The sequence below is a fragment of the Lissotriton vulgaris genome, chromosome 1_1, assembly GCF_964263255.1.
Source record: "Lissotriton vulgaris chromosome 1_1, aLisVul1.2, whole genome shotgun sequence".
Taxonomy (NCBI): Eukaryota; Metazoa; Chordata; class Amphibia; order Caudata; family Salamandridae; genus Lissotriton; species Lissotriton vulgaris.
In genome coordinates this window covers 277,822,156-277,829,774 of record NC_141685.1, presented here as the reverse complement: position 1 = coordinate 277,829,774, position 7,619 = coordinate 277,822,156, and the positions used below count along the sequence as shown (strand labels likewise).

Sequence of the window (7,619 nt, the reverse complement as noted above, 5' to 3'; positions counted from 1 at the left end):
GCAGCTGCGTGTCTAATAACAGCCGAAGCCTACCCTGTAGGTTGCGGTTTACTTGAAAATATACCAGCAGCCTACCCCGTGTGTTGCTGACCTTAGCAGGTGCCCACCCCACGCTGTTCCCCCTTTCTTTGTACTTTGACAGTGGGAGCCCACCCTGCTGCCTTATGCCTTCCAGCCAGAGCCCACCCCGTGGGTTTAATGCCAATGTTGGCAGAGGCCTACCCCCCACTTGGAATTTGCCCGGCATCACCGCCGCAGTCTGGGATGAGCAGAACGAGGAGGGGGCCGCCGCTCTGCCTGCGGTGACCCGGAAGAGGAAGAGACGGGCCGCGCTGAGATTGGTGCCGGCTGGAGCGCTCGGAGAAAGTCCCGCCCCCACAAGCTGCAAAACACAAGTCGGGGTCCCACGAGGGGCGGCCCAGGTAAAGAGAGCCTTGATGAAGGCACGGGGCACCCGTGGTAGGAGAGAGCCCCGCGCGGCCTGCAGCATTCAGCTGAGAGAGGCAGAGGGTGCGTGATGCACATTCTGTGCGCCTTCTCCTCTGCAGAGGAAGAAGTGCTGCCGACGGAGCCTCTCCAACGGAGGAGAGGCTCCTCCTACTGCCACAGGAGATGAGGAGTTCAGCTTGAGCCCGGTGAGTGGGGCTCCGTTGCATGGTGGTTGGGGTGAAGTGTCGGGGCACATTGTCGGTGCCCTCCCCCTGGGCCAGTACTTTGTCGGGACACACAGCGGCACTGCAGTTAAGTGTCCCTGCATCATTTTGGGGCAAGGTTGAGTTATTAGTAGCCCTGGAGTGGGGCCCCGATCTGCACCATATGCCAGTGCTTGTTTCTGGACACAGCTGCAAATTGGGCACGCTTACTTTGAGTGCCAGGTGTATTTGCATAAGGGGCACTGCTAATGTTCTGAGAAGGGCAGTTCTGAATTCATAATGTCATTTAGGCTGATCATGCTTTTCCCCTAAGGCCTACACTTATGGTTGTGATGTATAATGTGTTTCTAGGCCTGAGTTCCATGGCAAATGCAGTTATGCTTATCTGGTTTATGCCCCTAATTTTTACCCAAGGTGTTCCCTGCCTACTGAGACCTTGGTGCTCATGTGGTTGTGCCCACTCCCAATGTTTTCATGCAAATGTCATGTTTACTCTTATTAGGGTTACGAGGGTGCCCTGCTAATGTTATGAAGTAATGTACTTATGCTGATACTATGCATAATGTGTCTTCTACCCGGAGTTAGGCCCATGTGATGAGGGTCTATGTTTTTATGCATTGTGTGATGTCTCAGCCTATGCCTAATGTTGCATTTATGTTTATGCCTGATGTTTTCCTTCCAGGCCTACAGCAAAGGTGATTTATGCCTGAGTCTAAAGTTATAGGGCCATATTATCAAGCAAGGGCGATACATTATCGCCGCTTTTATCGGCAGGAAACTGCCACTAAAACGGCGATAATGGGCTTGATAATATGCCATTGTAAATTCCCGTAGAAGCCCATGTTAACACCACAACATGGACTTCTATGGGAATTCACATGGGCATATTATCAAGCCCATTATCGCCATTTTAGCGGCAGTTTCCTGCCGATAAAAGCGGCGATAATGTATCGCCCTTGCTTGATAATATAGCCCATAATGCTTTATGTTCCTGTCTGATTAAGTTTTCAGGACCTATGCTAATGATGAAGCCTTATGTTTAGGCCTGATACTTATAGCAATGTTGCCCAGTACCTGGACTTGCCAGTAGGAACTGGATGTTACACATTTATTGATGGACTTACATTTATTCTGTGTGCCTTGTAATGGTTCTGTCAGCGGCCCGATTGGCCCTGCCCTGTTAAGAATCCACCTGTAGATTGCTACCCGGTGCCAGTAGGTACCCGGTGCCAGTTGGTACGGTGTTACAACTGTGATTGCCATATGACGTGTTCTGCATAATACATATGCTGGTGTTTTTTCACCTAACCTGGTGTGGTCTCTTTTTGTAGTGTGCCTAGTGTGTCGCCTGTGAGTGTGTTGCGCAGATGCTTTGCACAATTCCTCCGAGTTTGGCCTACCCGCTCTGCACCACGCTACCCCGTTTCTAACACAACTCCTGTGTTTTGAAGCCAACAAAAGTCACACTCGGGGTCCCGCAAGGCTCGATCCTCTCCCCGTCCCTCTTCAATCTCTTCGTGGAGCCCCTCACAATCATCTTGAAAAAAGCTGAAGTGAATTACCACCTTTACGCTGATGACACCCAAATCTATTTCAATATCAAGTCTCCCTGCGACATCCGACAATGTCACTCTAACCAAGATCCAAACTTGGTTCAACGCTAACCAGTTAAAGCTCAACCCAGATAAAACGGAACTAATCCTATTCTCTCCAAAAAACAACCATCGACCAATCCAAGAGTGGCTCAAGAATCTGGTTGCCCTAAACTACCCCCTCGTCCTTTCCAACTCAGTTAAGACTGTAGGCATCACCCTTGATAAGAACTTATCAATGGAGGTGTACATCAAAAACTCTTCAAAAAGTGCTTTTTTCTCTCTAACACACCACAAGAAATTGAAACCTTTTCTTCCCCATGATGACCTCAAGACAGTAGTCCAATCACTAGTTCTCTCTAAAATCGACTATGGGAACGCCATCCTAACAGGAACTCCAAAAGTTCACTAATCGTTTTCTGGCAACACTCCCAGGATGTGGAACGCTCTCCCTAGAGTCCTCAGAAATAACCCCTCCTTCTCCTGTTTCAAAAGGGACCTGAAACTCCATCACCTTAACAAATACTTTCCTGACCAACGTCAACTAACCTGGGGCCAGATTATCAAGCAAGGTCGATACATTATCGCCGCTTTTATCGGCAGGAAACTGCTGCTAAAGCGGCGATAATGGGCTTGATAATATGCCCTTGTGAATTCCCATAGAAGCCCAGGTTCTGAGGTTAACCTGGGCTTCTATGGGAATTCACAAGGGCATATTATCAAGCCTATTATCGCCGCTTTAGCAGTAGTTTCTTGCAGATAAAAGCTGCAATAATGTATCGCCCTTGCTTGGTAATATTGCCCTCAGATTTCAATAGCCGAGTTCACTTCTCTCTCTCTTGACATTCAAGGATAGTTGGTACCAGACTGTTAACCACCTTTTTTTTTGTTCTCACCCCCTCCGATGCACTGTTTACTTATTTTTCATGCTGCATTTTTTTATCCTTGGTTTTTCTTCCTTACTGCCTGCCTACCATGTAATGCAATTTCCTTCTGTTTTTTACAGTGTGTATGGAAAGCGCTCTGATACCTACGGGTCAAGCTAGCGCTATATAACACTTTTAAAAGGAAAAAAAATCAAAAAAATAAAATATTGTTTATTTGCCTCATATAATTACCAAACCTTGCCCAGAGTTTAAATGAAGGCGTCTCTATCTACTCAATCAGCGGAGTAAGCGTGCAGCAGCTTTCTTTTTCCTTTAGACGCCATCTGCCAGGCCCCGAAGGAAAGTTCATGTGACCAGTCAGTGTGTGGGCTGATTACTTTTGGCAGTTTCTGGGCTGGTGCACCAGGTATTACTGTTGATATCCCTGATAATATAACATAGATTAACTGCAGCAAGCTTAGATGCATGCAGTATTTTCTATACATTCCAAAAAACTATAGAGTGGTCTTCACAAGTTCAAAACTGCTCTCATTAGGAAATGTGGGCCAATTTTAATTATCTGATTTGCTAAATGGGGTGTACTTTTAGTCTATGGCCAGGGTTTATTTTCTGTCCCAGTCCTGCCCTGGAGTGGGGTGTTTCTTTTCCAGTCTGGCTGGCAGACACAAGTGAGCTCTCTGACAGCTCAGGGCTGGACTATCTGCAGCTCTTCGGCCTACATTAGCCTACTAAGCCACAATTCCATTTTGTAGCCATATTGTACTGAGAGCCCGCGGCATGCTCTTTGTAATCTCAGTATATTTCTAGACAAACTGGCCTCTAAAAGTTGTGCCTGCTGCACAGTGTTGATCTACAATTGATGCCTTGTAAGGCTAAGTGCCTCACCGCTCGCTGTGAACTTCCTTCTAGTGTGTCTTCATTGCTGTGAAGGGCTTTGCCCCAATTGTTTTACAGTATGGTCATCTTAGAAAGAGATTGCAGGTTATAGAGCTTTCATTTCAGGAGTTTTCCATTAGTTTCAAGATATCTGATAGAGCTTCTCATTCTTCAAAATATTGTACATTCTGATATTTAGCTCTTTCAATGCACTTCATTCCATAGTTATAATGGTGAGAACGAGTCACACATTTCGGAGATAAATGATACTCATAAATACATTGAAACCATTGAAATGTTACATATTAGCATACGCAAACTTGGCAGCTATGATAGACTGTGCACATAAGAAATTAAGGGGCGCTAAAGCGGCGATCATTTTTTCTCCGGGGCTTGATGATAATCAAGCCCCGGAGAAAAAATTATTGCCGCTTTAGCGTCCATTTTCGGACAGAAAGCGGCGATAATTTTATCGCCTAATCAGCAAGGTCACGGTATCGCATGAATCCTTGCATTATCGCCCTTTTCCCCCAACACCCATCTTTGCATCTCTAATGAGATGCAAAGTGGGTGTTCCTGCCCTGACATAACTGGAGAAATGTCGCTAAGCGACATTTCTCTAATTATCAATGGGCACGCTAACCTGCAGAGCGACAAGCAAAGTAGCGATAACCTCTGTTATCGCTATTTTCCTTACGCCTGCTTCAAGACTGACTTTGACATGATACCCTATGTAAGGTGGATATCATGTCTAAGTATGCCTCGCCTTATCAGCAAGCTTACGCTAAACCATGTGCGATTAGCGCTGTATTTCCAGCGATAATCGCACAATGCAGATTTACCTATCCCTAACATTAGGGTGGATTATGCTGATACGACTCTGTGGGCCATATCAGCAAGGTTACAGCCGTTTCCAGCGATGTTCCCCGCTAAACATTTTATCGCCCTGGAGTTTGACAATGTGCCCCTTAGAGGTTCGTGTTGCTCAAACTAGTGTAATTTCTGATTTTGATGTGTTTGCCTCGTCTTCATGTCACTCAAAGCCAGCTTTTGATCGTCAGACACATATAGTTCAATACTGTTATATTTAACTGTTATATATTATATTATATATTATATATTATATATTATATATTATACTGTTATAACTATATTTATTGTTATGTTATACTGAATTATAAATTCGACAGTAATTCTTATCTTTAACTGCATTGGGGAGCTCTATCAGAGATAGAACTTTCAAAAATTGAGTGAAACTCTTTAATGTTCCTCTCCACGGAAATCTTTAGTAAAAGGCGAAAGATTTATTCGGTTTGAAGAGAAACCAGAGTATGACGAGTAATGCCTGAAGCAGACACCGCACTGAACACAACTCCTAGGACTCTCAGTGTGGGACACAAAACTAAATGAGTACTTGAAACATGGCTCAGTGAATAATTTTTGATTGAGAATGTGATCTGATTAAGTGGTAAAATCAATTCAAGAGCATAAGAGGGATAACAGTGACAGGGGATTGTGGGTATGCAAATGAGTCCTACAGGAACCACACGTGACAAGACTTCTTAGTCATACGTGACCATCGAGAGTGTAACAGGTTTACTTTTGTTGCTCTCATTGCGCAAATTGTGCTCTAGAGATAATAGAACGCTTTACACGAGTATTGCATTACGTTACATCCATCACACACGGGCAACTTTTTAAACATATTATTTACCCGCGGAGTCTTTACGTGATTTTCTGCGAGTGTATTTTCAGGCTGTTGTACCGCAGCAGGGACTCGAACCCCTTACTCCAAGGTCGCAGCCCTGGCTGTTAAATAGCCCCTCCGCCTCTCGCGCAGCTCAAGCAGAGGATCTGAGGAATCTTACCCTCCCCTGCACTGAACATCCATCGACACTTAAGAAGATCGTACTCCCTATCACTCAAGTATCTTCTTGTTCTTTATCTCTTTCTTAAACAGATGAGGGCAGTTCTATCGGAGATAGAACTTTCAAAAATTGAGTGAAACTCTTTAATGTTCCTCTCCACGGAAATCTTTAGTAAAAGGCGAAAGATTTATTCGGTTTGAAGAGAAACCAGAGTATGCTCAATTGCGACTGAAGCAGAGACCGCACTAAACACAACTCCTAGGACTCTGAGTGTGGGGCACAAAACTAAATGACAACTTGAAAGATGTTCTAGAGAATACCTTTTTATTCATGTTCTGATCAAATTAAGTAGGAAAATTACTTCAACTATATAAGAAGGCTTACAAGTGAAAGAGGATTGTGGGTATGCAAATGAACCCTACTGGAACCCACGTGACAACACACGCGACCCTCGGGAGTGTATAAGGGTTTACTTTTGTTGCTGTCGTTGCGCAATTGTGTTTTTCTAGGTATTACAACGCTTTACACCAGCATTAGTCTGCCTCCACTACAAATGACAGTTTCAAAAAAATTATTTAATTACCCGGGGTCTTTTCGTGATTTGCTGTTGAGCCGCAGCCGGGACTAAATTGCAACTAGAAACATATTCTAGCGAATACTTTTTCCTTAACGTTCTGATCAAAATAAGTGGGGAAATTACTTCAACTATATGAGAAGGATTATAAATGAAAGAGGATTGTGGGTATGCAAATAAATCCTCCTGGAGCCCACGTGACAACACTTCTTAGTCACACGTGACGCTCGAGAGTGTATCAGGGTTTACTTTTGTTGTTGGTCTCATTGCGCAATTTTTCCTTTTCTAGGTATTACAATGCTTTACACGAGCATTAGTCTGCCTCCACTACACAGGGGCAGTTTTAAACCAATATTTAATTGCCCGCTGGGTCTTTTCGTGATTTGCTGTTGAGCCGCAGCCGGGACTCGAACCCTGGTACAGGTCGCAGCTTTGGTTGTTAAATCGCCCCTTCCTCCGCCTCTCGCGCAGCTGAAGCTCCTGCAGTCTGAGGGTCTGACCGGCCCAGGCACCGCCGGATCAGTCCACCCTCTTCCCACAGCTGTGTTTTCGGGTCACTGAATGGGGCTCACCCGCAGAACAGCAGCAAAAGCGGCACATTTTGGAGCTGGTGACCCGGCTCGGATCACGGCTTCCGCCCAACGCAGGGGATTCTGAGAAAATCACTCTTCCTCGTGCCTGAAAATGTGTCTGGTTGTTTATTTTATTTTTTATTTTAATGCAGATTTTTATAGCACGAACTCGACCTGAAGGTATTGGAGCGCTTTACTTGAGCACCATTTACAATACACAAGGACACATTCAGGCACGGGGAGATTAAGGGGCATATTAGCAAGAACCTCGTTAAAATTATCGCAGTTTTAGCATCAGCGATAATGGGCTTGCTGATATGCGTTTCAGAATTCCAATAGAAGCCCAGGTTAGATGTGCAGGACATCCAACCTGGGCATATTGAAAGAGGTGACCCTCTGAGGAACTCCTTGCTGCCCCGGGGACACTCTGCTGCTTTGACCCGTTTGACCTTGCCTTAACTCCAGCTCCTCGCCGCTCCCGCTTCGCGGGAGTCGCTTCGTGGGAGGGCCCACCAACGCTGTTTGCTGCCCGTCTGCCGCGCCTGCCGTGAGTACAGTACACCTGTGGTGCAGAGAGGCTGCAGGGGAGGAGCGCGG

At 45.5% G+C, this 7,619-nt stretch overlaps 2 non-coding genes across 2 annotated transcripts; both read right to left on the bottom strand.

Moving 5' to 3' along the window:
- Positions 1-5,225: 5,225 nt before the first annotated feature.
- Positions 5,226-5,341, bottom strand: LOC147746963 (U5 spliceosomal RNA). Its single transcript, XR_015300412.1, has one exon. It is a non-coding gene; the product is annotated as a U5 spliceosomal RNA (small nuclear RNA).
- A 635-nt stretch (positions 5,342-5,976) lies between these two features.
- LOC147746962 (U5 spliceosomal RNA) lies at positions 5,977-6,092 on the bottom strand. Its single transcript, XR_015300405.1, has one exon. It is a non-coding gene; the product is annotated as a U5 spliceosomal RNA (small nuclear RNA).
- Positions 6,093-7,619: the final 1,527 nt, after the last annotated feature.